Here is a 9,190-nt window from a genome sequence, read left to right as displayed (position 1 = left end):
CATAGAAACCGTTATCTGACGTTGCGATCTGAAACAACCCCTTTAGTCCGCCAGGCGTGATAGAAGCTGTGGTGTACACGACTGCCATCGTGTGGTGAGGAGTGGACGTTACCCCTTTATGTTACAGGTCGCACCTTTGCAGCGGTTGTGAGATCTGTTAATCTACGCAGTTATACTGCAAAACAAAAATTAAAATATGCCTGGAACGCAACCATTTCCATTGGGGCGGGTGTCCAGCAAATCAATTCAAACTAATGGAATAAGTAGTGGTTTCATTATCATAGCCAACAAACTACCCAATTTTCTATGTTTTTATCATAGGAGACTTTATTTAATATGTAAACAAATGAAATTATGTAGTCCTAGTTTCAAACCATAACCATGTTTTCCATAATGTGATCTAATGTTGCTCATGGAATGTCATTCCCTTGCTACATTATTTGGGAGCTAGAGAGGATGCACCATATAATTAGGAATTAGAATATGATCTCACCGAGTGCCATTCATGTAAAGTGTTTCCTTCAAATCAATAAAAATTGAGAAAAATAAAAATAAACACACTTTGCTGAACTATTGTACATGTTCTTTACAAGAGTATATCCTGGAAAATATGATATCATCAAATTCACAGCTATCCGTCTTAATGTGTGTAATTCATTTACATATAGATACAATCTAGATATATGTTTCCGACTCTTGTATAATGTATCCAAATAGTCCATAAAATTATACTATTTGCAATATAGGCTCACCTTTTGGTCATCTTGGATCAGTCTATCCCTGCTTGAATAGCATTTTCTACACAGAGTTCGCCATTCTCCCAATCAATATAATCAATAGCCGTTTTATTATAGCAATACTGTGAGAACCATAACCAATCGCATTTCAAACCCCACCCATGAATACAGCTAAACTTAACGTGTCAAAAGCCAGTGCGTTAGTCAGTGTGTCTGTTGGAAGAGAAGACAATGGTCCGACTCCGCTTCAAGGAGGCATATTTAATTTCATGTTTATCAGTTAGTTTAATAGTATTGTTGCATCCGAGGCACGGAGGATAACGGGAATCGCGCAATGGAAGTTCAAGTTCAGTTTAATTCCGTGGATCCCGGACTCGAACTTTCCTCAGCGGGGAATGGTAGGGCTAACACCAACTCCACTTTAAATAGTTTCTGTGCGGATTCATTTCCTAAGGGTTTATCTTTTGTTTATATTGGCATTGGGATTATATTTTAGATATAGCCTAATTGCTTTTCTGACATGGTCTAGGCCTACGTTTTTATAAAAAAAAATAAAAAAAACTCCCAAAAGCGAAGCGACTCTCAATAGAATCAACACGTTTCTATCTCAATCATAATCATGAATGAAAGGTTAACTTTACAGTCGCTTTAATGTCGATGCACTTCAGTTATTCCTGAGGCGAAACTGCGCGCAACTCTATAGGAATAGATTTGGGATTTTACGCACTAGGCTAATATGAATGTCAAAATATATTTCCAATATTGAAAAAAAAGATTTGCACATCATTTTTTAGGGGGGGACCATAAAAACAGTAATTACGAAATTGTCTACATATTTTCATCATATTTCTCCCCCTCAGAGATATTCATTAAATGCATTGAATTGCATAGCCTATCAAACAATGTAACACAGGTTACTAAAATGATATTCATATGAATAACTTTATTGACATAACTTCCAGTAGCCTACACAAAGAGGGTACAAAACATTAGGGACACCTGCGCTTTCCATCACATAGACTGACCAGGTGAAAGCTATGATCCCTTATTGATGTCACTTGTTAAATCCACTTCAATCAGTGTAGATGAAGGGAAGAGACAGGTTAAAGAAGGATTTTTAAGCCTTGAGACAATTGAGACATGGATTGTGGATGTGTGCCATTCAGAGGGTGAATGGGAAAGACAAAATATTTCAGTGCCTTTGAAAGGGGTATGGTAGTAGGTGCCAGGTGCACCGGTTTGAGCATGTCAAGAACTGCAACTCTGCTGGGTTTTTCACTTTCAACAGTTTCCCGTGTGTATCAAGAATGGTCCACCACCTAAAGGACATTCGGCCAACTTGACACAACTGTGGGAAGTATTGGAGTCAACATGGGCCAGCATCCCTGCGGAACGCTTTTGACACCTTATAGAGTCCATGCCCCGACGAATTGAGGCTGTTCTGAGGGCAAGAAGGCAGGGGACGGACGGACTAATAATAATAGTAACACTAATAATCAATAATAACACTAATACTCAATAATCATGTTTAATCAACATAATAGTCAAGAATAGGTTACTTCCAGAACCACTTGCTGGTGATGTTAATTTGACCAAAACGTGCATCTGTTGCATCATGGACACTAAAGTCATCATAACTAGCCTACTTTTCTTGTATGGTTAGCCTAATGTTTTTCTTACAGAGTTGGTAGTGGTTGTGTCCCATATTGAAAACAGTGGAATTGTGTCATCGTCATTCATCAGTTGGTCTCCACCAGGGACTTTTGTTACCCGTCATTGTGCCTTCTTGTGTTTGCTACAGTGCTTTTGTTAATTCAGGTGTTCATTTGTTTGCTACAGTGCTTTCTTCATTCGGGTCTTGAGAAAGGCCTCTGTGCTGAAACGTAGACATGAAACCGTCTCAACTATATCCCCCTCCTTATTTCGTCTATAGTATGTAACTATAGGGGATATTTTTACTGTGTGGCACTGATCTTTAGAATGTCATTCTTTATTATAAACTGGGTAGAAACGTATGATGCTTGGTTTGATTTGGTTTTGTCTGTTTATTAGGCCTTTCTTAAAACTTTTACACGCTCCAAACTTAACTCAGTTTGAAGCTATAAAGTTTGTTTCCTCTCAGTCTGGTGTGGTTGTTTTGAAAACAAAAATGTAAATCAATCAAATTAATTAATAAACCACCTTTTAAATCAGCAGTTGTCACAAACACACACAACCTAATTATGATATTGTACCGAATTATTGGCAAAACATCAGATGTGCTTGGTCACATCACCAATAATTGGGCAGAAGATCAGAATGGTTTAAGTGCAGCCATTAAGTCTCTTAAAGTCAAGAGGTCTGTTGTTTTGTTTTAATATATAATCAATGTTCCAGGAAGTCAGAGAGAAGTACCTGTAGTGCTCACCAATCGATCAGATTAATGTATCGTCTGTCTATCTACATATTGATAGTTTTTGGGCTAAAGTACTGTCTCTACCTGCTCACCAGCCAATCAGCCTAATGTACTGTCTCTACCTGCTCATCAATCAATCAGCCTAGTGTAGTGTCTCTACCTGCTCATCAATCAAGCAGCTTAATGTACTGTCTCTACCTGCTCACCAATCAATCAGTTTAATGTACTGTCTCTACCTGCTCAATGTCTCTCTGATGCATCCATTTGCAACATTTACCATTGGGCCCATATTGTGATAAGGATCTGGACTGCCCTAATTGCCATGATGATTAGAAGCCCATTTTACCTGGATACATTAACAATAAACACAATAACAAGGCACATCAATGACCTTACTTCACTTTGACGGCTAAGTCTTTATATAATCTAACTCCTCTCAGGAGCTTGTTATCACCTGAAGGCATCATTTTGTTGACTGATATTCGGTAGAGGAACACTGAGGTAACAGAAATCCCCATTAGAATCACAGACAGACAGAACACTGACAGAGCACTGACAGTCAGACAGAACACTGACAGTCAGACAGAATACTGACAGTCAGACAGAACACTGGCAGTCAGACAGAACACTGACAGTTAGACAGAATACTGACAGTCAGACAGAATACTGACAGTTAGACAGAACACTGACAGTTAGACAGAATACTGACAGTCAGACAGAACACTGACAGTTAGACAGAATACTGACAGTCAGACAGAACACTGACAGTTAGACAGAACACTGACAGTCAGACAGAACACTGACAGAACACTGACAGTCAGACAGAACACTGACAGTCAGACAGAACACTGACAGTCAGACAGAACACTGGCAGTCAGACAGAACACTGACAGTCAGACAGAATACTGACAGTCAGACAGAACACTGACAGTTAGACAGAACACAGACAGTTGGACAGAACACTGACAGTCAGACAGAACACTGACAGTCAGACAGAATACTGACAGTCAGACAGAATACTGACAGTTAGACAGAACACTGACAGTTAGACAGAATACTGACAGTCAGACAGAACACTGACAGTTAGACAGAATACTGACAGTCAGACAGAACACTGACAGTTAGACAGAACACTGACAGTCAGACAGAACACTGACAGAACACTGACAGTCAGACAGAACACTGACAGTCAGACAGAACACTGACAGTCAGACAGAACACTGGCAGTCAGACAGAACACTGACAGTCAGACAGAATACTGTCAGTCAGACAGAACACTGACAGTTAGACAGAACACAGACAGTTGGACAGAACACTGACAGTCAGGCAGAACACTGGCAGTCAGACAGAACACTGACAGTTCACTGACAGAACACTGGCAGTCAGACAGAACACTGACAGAACACTGACAGTCAGACAGAACACTGACAGTCAGACAGAATACTGACAGTTAGACAGAACACTGACAGAACTGGCAGTCAGACAGAACACTGGCAGTCAGACAGAACACTGACAGTTAGACAGAACACTGACAGTCAGACAGAACACTGACAGTCAGACAGAACACTGGCAGTCAGACAGAACACTGACAGAACACTGACAGTCAGACAGAACACTGACAGTCAGACAGAACACTGACAGTCAGACAGAACACTGACAGAACACTGACAGAACTGGAAGTCAGACAGAACACTGACAGTCAGACAGAATACTGACAGTTAGACAGAACACTGGCAGTCAGACAGAACACTGACAGTTAGACAGAACACTGACAGTCAGACATAACACTGACAGTCAGACAGAATACTGACAGTTAGACAGAACACTGACAGTCAGACATAACACTGACAGTCAGACAGAATACAGACAGTTAGACAGAACACTGACAGTCAGGCAGAACACTGGCAGTCAGACAGAACACTGACAGAACACTGACAGAACACTGGCAGTCAGACAGAACACTGACAGAACACTGACAGTCAGACAGAACACTGACAGTCAGACAGAATACTGACAGTTAGACAGAACACTGACAGAACTGGCAGTCAGACAAAACACTGACAGTCAGACAGAATACTGACAGTTAGACAGAACACTGACAGTTAGACAGAACACTGACAGTCAGACAGAACACTGACAGTTAGACAGAACACTGACAGAACACTGACAGTCAGACAGAACACTGACAGTCAGACAGAATACTGACAGTTAGACAGAACACTGACAGAACACTGACAGAACTGGAAGTCAGACAGAACACTGACAGTCAGACAGAATACTGACAGTTAGACAGAACACTGGCAGTCAGACAGAATACTGACAGTTAGACAGAACACTGACAGTCAGACATAACACTGACAGTCAGACAGAATACTGACAGTTAGACAGAACACTGACAGTCAGACATAACACTGGCAGTCAGACAGAATACTGGCAGTCAGACAGAACACTGACAGTTAGACAGAACACTGATTGAACACAGACAGAACACTGACAGTCTGACAGAACACTGACAGAACTCTGACAGAACGCTGACAGAACGCTGACAGAAGGCTGACAGAATGCTGACAGAACGCTGACAGAACGCTGACAGAACGCTGACAGACTGCTGACAGAATGCTGACAGACTGCTGACAGAACGCTGACAGACTGCTGACAGAACGCTGACAGAACGCTGACAGACTGCTGACAGAACACTTACAGAACACTGACAGACCGCTGACAGAACGCTGACAGAAGGCTGACAGAATGCTGACAGAACGCTGACAGACTGCTGACAGAACGCTGACAGAACGCTGACAGACTGCTGACAGAACGCTGACAGAACGCTGACAGAACGCTGACAGAAGGCTGACAGAACGCTGACAGAAGGCTGACAGAACGCTGACAGAATGCTGACAGAACGCTGACAGAACGCTGACAGAAGGCTGACAGAATGCTGACAGAACGCTGACAGAACGCTGACAGAACGCTGACAGAAGGCTGACAGAACGCTGACAGAACGCTGACAGAAGGCTGACAGAAGGCTGACAGAACGCTGACAGAAGGCTGACAGAAGGCTGACAGAAGGCTGAAAGAAGGCTGACAGAACGCTGACAGAACGCTGACAGAACGCTGACAGAAGGCTGACAGAACGCTGACAGAAGGCTGACAGAACGCTGACAGAACGCTGACAGAACGCTGACAGAAGGCTGACAGACTGCTGAATGTTCCAATTAATTCCGCTTCTCCTTCATATTGTAACTAGGTGTTACGCAACACTCTGGCTCTGGGCCTGCATCCTAAATGGCACACTATTCCCTCTCAAGGTTCCACTAGTCCGTACCGATCTAAGTAGATCCGCTTTCAGGTTTAATGCCCCAATTGTTGGAAAAACCTGCAGAACTGCTTTCATCTTGATCCCCTGGTGCTGCCAGGACAGTTTAACACTCCAGTATTAAATGTGTTGAATTAGAGTTGCAGTTGTTTTAATTGAATGAAGAGATTATTGTGGTTGTAATGTTTAAAGTTGTAATTTAAAAAAATGTATTTCGTTATCTTTGTTAGAGTGATAATTTTGTACTGTTGTATTGTTGTATTACTGTGTGCTCAGGGCCCCTTTAAAAATTAGACCCTGGTCTGAATGGATTTCCCCTGACAAAATAAATAAATATATATATAGTTCCAGTAAAAAGTTTGGATACACCTACTCATTCAAGGGTTTTTCTTTATTTTGACTATTTTGTACATCGTAAAATAATAGTGAAGACATCAGAACTATGAAATAACACACATGGAATCATGTAGTAACCAAAAAAGTGTTAAACAATTCAAAATATATTTAATATTTGAGATTCTTCAAAGTAGCCACCCTTTGCCTTGATGACAGCTTTGCACACTCTTGGCATTCTCTCAACCAGCTTTTTGTTATTATTAACTGACTTGCCTAGTTAAATAAAGATTAAAAAAATAAATAAAAATTCCATCGAAACTATGAAACATGTTGAAGAACAATCTGGCCTTAAATGGTCATGTACTCTTATAATCTCCACCCGGCACAGCCAGAAGAGGACTGGCCACCCCTCAGAGCCTGGTTCCTCTCTAGGTTTCTTCCTAGGTTCCTGCCTTTTCTAGGGAGTTTTTCCTAGCCACCGTGCTTCTACATCTACATCTGCACATCTACATCTGCATATATATATATATATATATATATATATTTACCCGTTTACCCAATATGGGGGATTGGAAATGATGCAGACATTTACATTGAAGAAGCCACAAAAATGACAAAATTATCTCTGTTAGCTACCTATAACCAGGACGGGCATTACAATTATTATTTAGGGAAACAATTATTGTGAACTATCTTATACTGTCCCTAACATCATTACCCCATAGCAACAGGAATAAATAAACACTGTCCCTACCCTTCCCCCACAAACTACTGCAAGCTCAGATGAAGTTAAGACTTGATGTGTGAATGCATATTGTGGTGGTTAATTTCTTTACTAACAAATGAGGAGAGACAAACTTATCACACAAGTCAGAGTTATGCTTAAACTAAATCTTTAATCACGTGTTAATAATGGAGCAGGTCAATACAACGCACACATATAAAGTGAATCGATTGAGTGCTCTAAGATAATGATGGCTGGTCGGTGATTCACGCCCAGATGATTTGTTGAGAGCCCCGAGACAAAAGTACAAAGGTATTTTATAGCCATGATACACCTCTTTCAACCTACATGACGAACAACAGATGTATAGAATGGGTCACAAGGTTAAGATTTGTATGAAAGATACCTATAATACATAGCAGACAGTATCTGCTGTGTCAACAGTTTTCATTGTATAGAGACCAGTGTCTGGCCCCCCAACTCCATACTGGAACCATGTCTCCCTGGTACGGTGTAGAACAGAAACATTAACTCATGCTCTGGAATGCTCTATAAGTTTTATCACCCAAAAGACATCGTAAATCACCTGTCAGTGTTAAATCTCTCAGAGGCCCATCCTCAGTAGAACACACACAGTAGTTAATACTCTATTCTTGTTGCATAATACTCTATTCTTGTTGCATAAAACAACCATTTGATGCAATAAAAGTATAATAACAATCTTGCAATTTTCCAGGATAATATACAGTTGTAGCTGTTTGAGAAGGCATGGAAACATGAGCAAGAATGGGGAGATTTGATTAACCAACATCATGTCCTAGCTGATGGAGCTCAGATACACCCCTTTCCCCTGAAACACGTTGTGACCATTTTCCCAAGCATCTCTGAGCAGTCACACCTTTTGATTATTTTGTGCCGCCAGGGCCACAATAATTCGCCCCCTATCTGATTGTCTGAGTGTGACCCCCCTCTCCATGGGTTACTGTAGCTAGTGTTGCCAGCACTGCCACTGCCTGGGAGGGGGTCTCCACTGGAATCCCCACCGGCTAGGTACAAAGTCGTCAAGATTCTCATTAGCAGCTTTGAGAAATTCCTTGTATATTATGCTCACCCACCCGGGGGCTTTGGCTAAGTTGGACCTACCCTGTCAGGCAGGCTCAAACCATTTTTCTTTTTCACTCACTTAACTCACCACACTTCTACAATCACAAAACACACACCCCATCTTCCAGCACAACCCCCCCCCCCCCCTATATACACCCTCACATACCCACATACTGTGTACACCCTCACATACCCACATACTGTATACACCCTCACATACCCACATACTGGGTACACCCTCACATACCCACATACTGTATACACCCACACATACCCACATACTGTATACACCCTCACATACCCACATACTGTGTACACCCTCACATACCCACATACTGTATACACCTCACATACACACATACTGTATACACCCTCACATACCCACATACTGTATACACCCTCACATACCCACATACTGTGAAGACCCTCACATACCCACATACTGTATACACCTCACATACCCACATACTGTGTACACCCTCACATACCCACATACTGTATACACCCTCACATGCCCACATACTGTGAACACCCTCACATACCCACATACTGTATACACCTCACATACCCACATACTG

The sequence above is a fragment of the Salmo salar genome, chromosome 23, assembly GCF_965601325.2.
Source record: "Salmo salar chromosome 23, fSalSal1, whole genome shotgun sequence".
In the NCBI taxonomy this organism is placed as follows: Eukaryota; Metazoa; Chordata; class Actinopteri; order Salmoniformes; family Salmonidae; genus Salmo; species Salmo salar.
The sequence above is the reverse complement of the archived record's forward strand: the minus strand, read 5'-3'. Positions refer to the sequence as shown.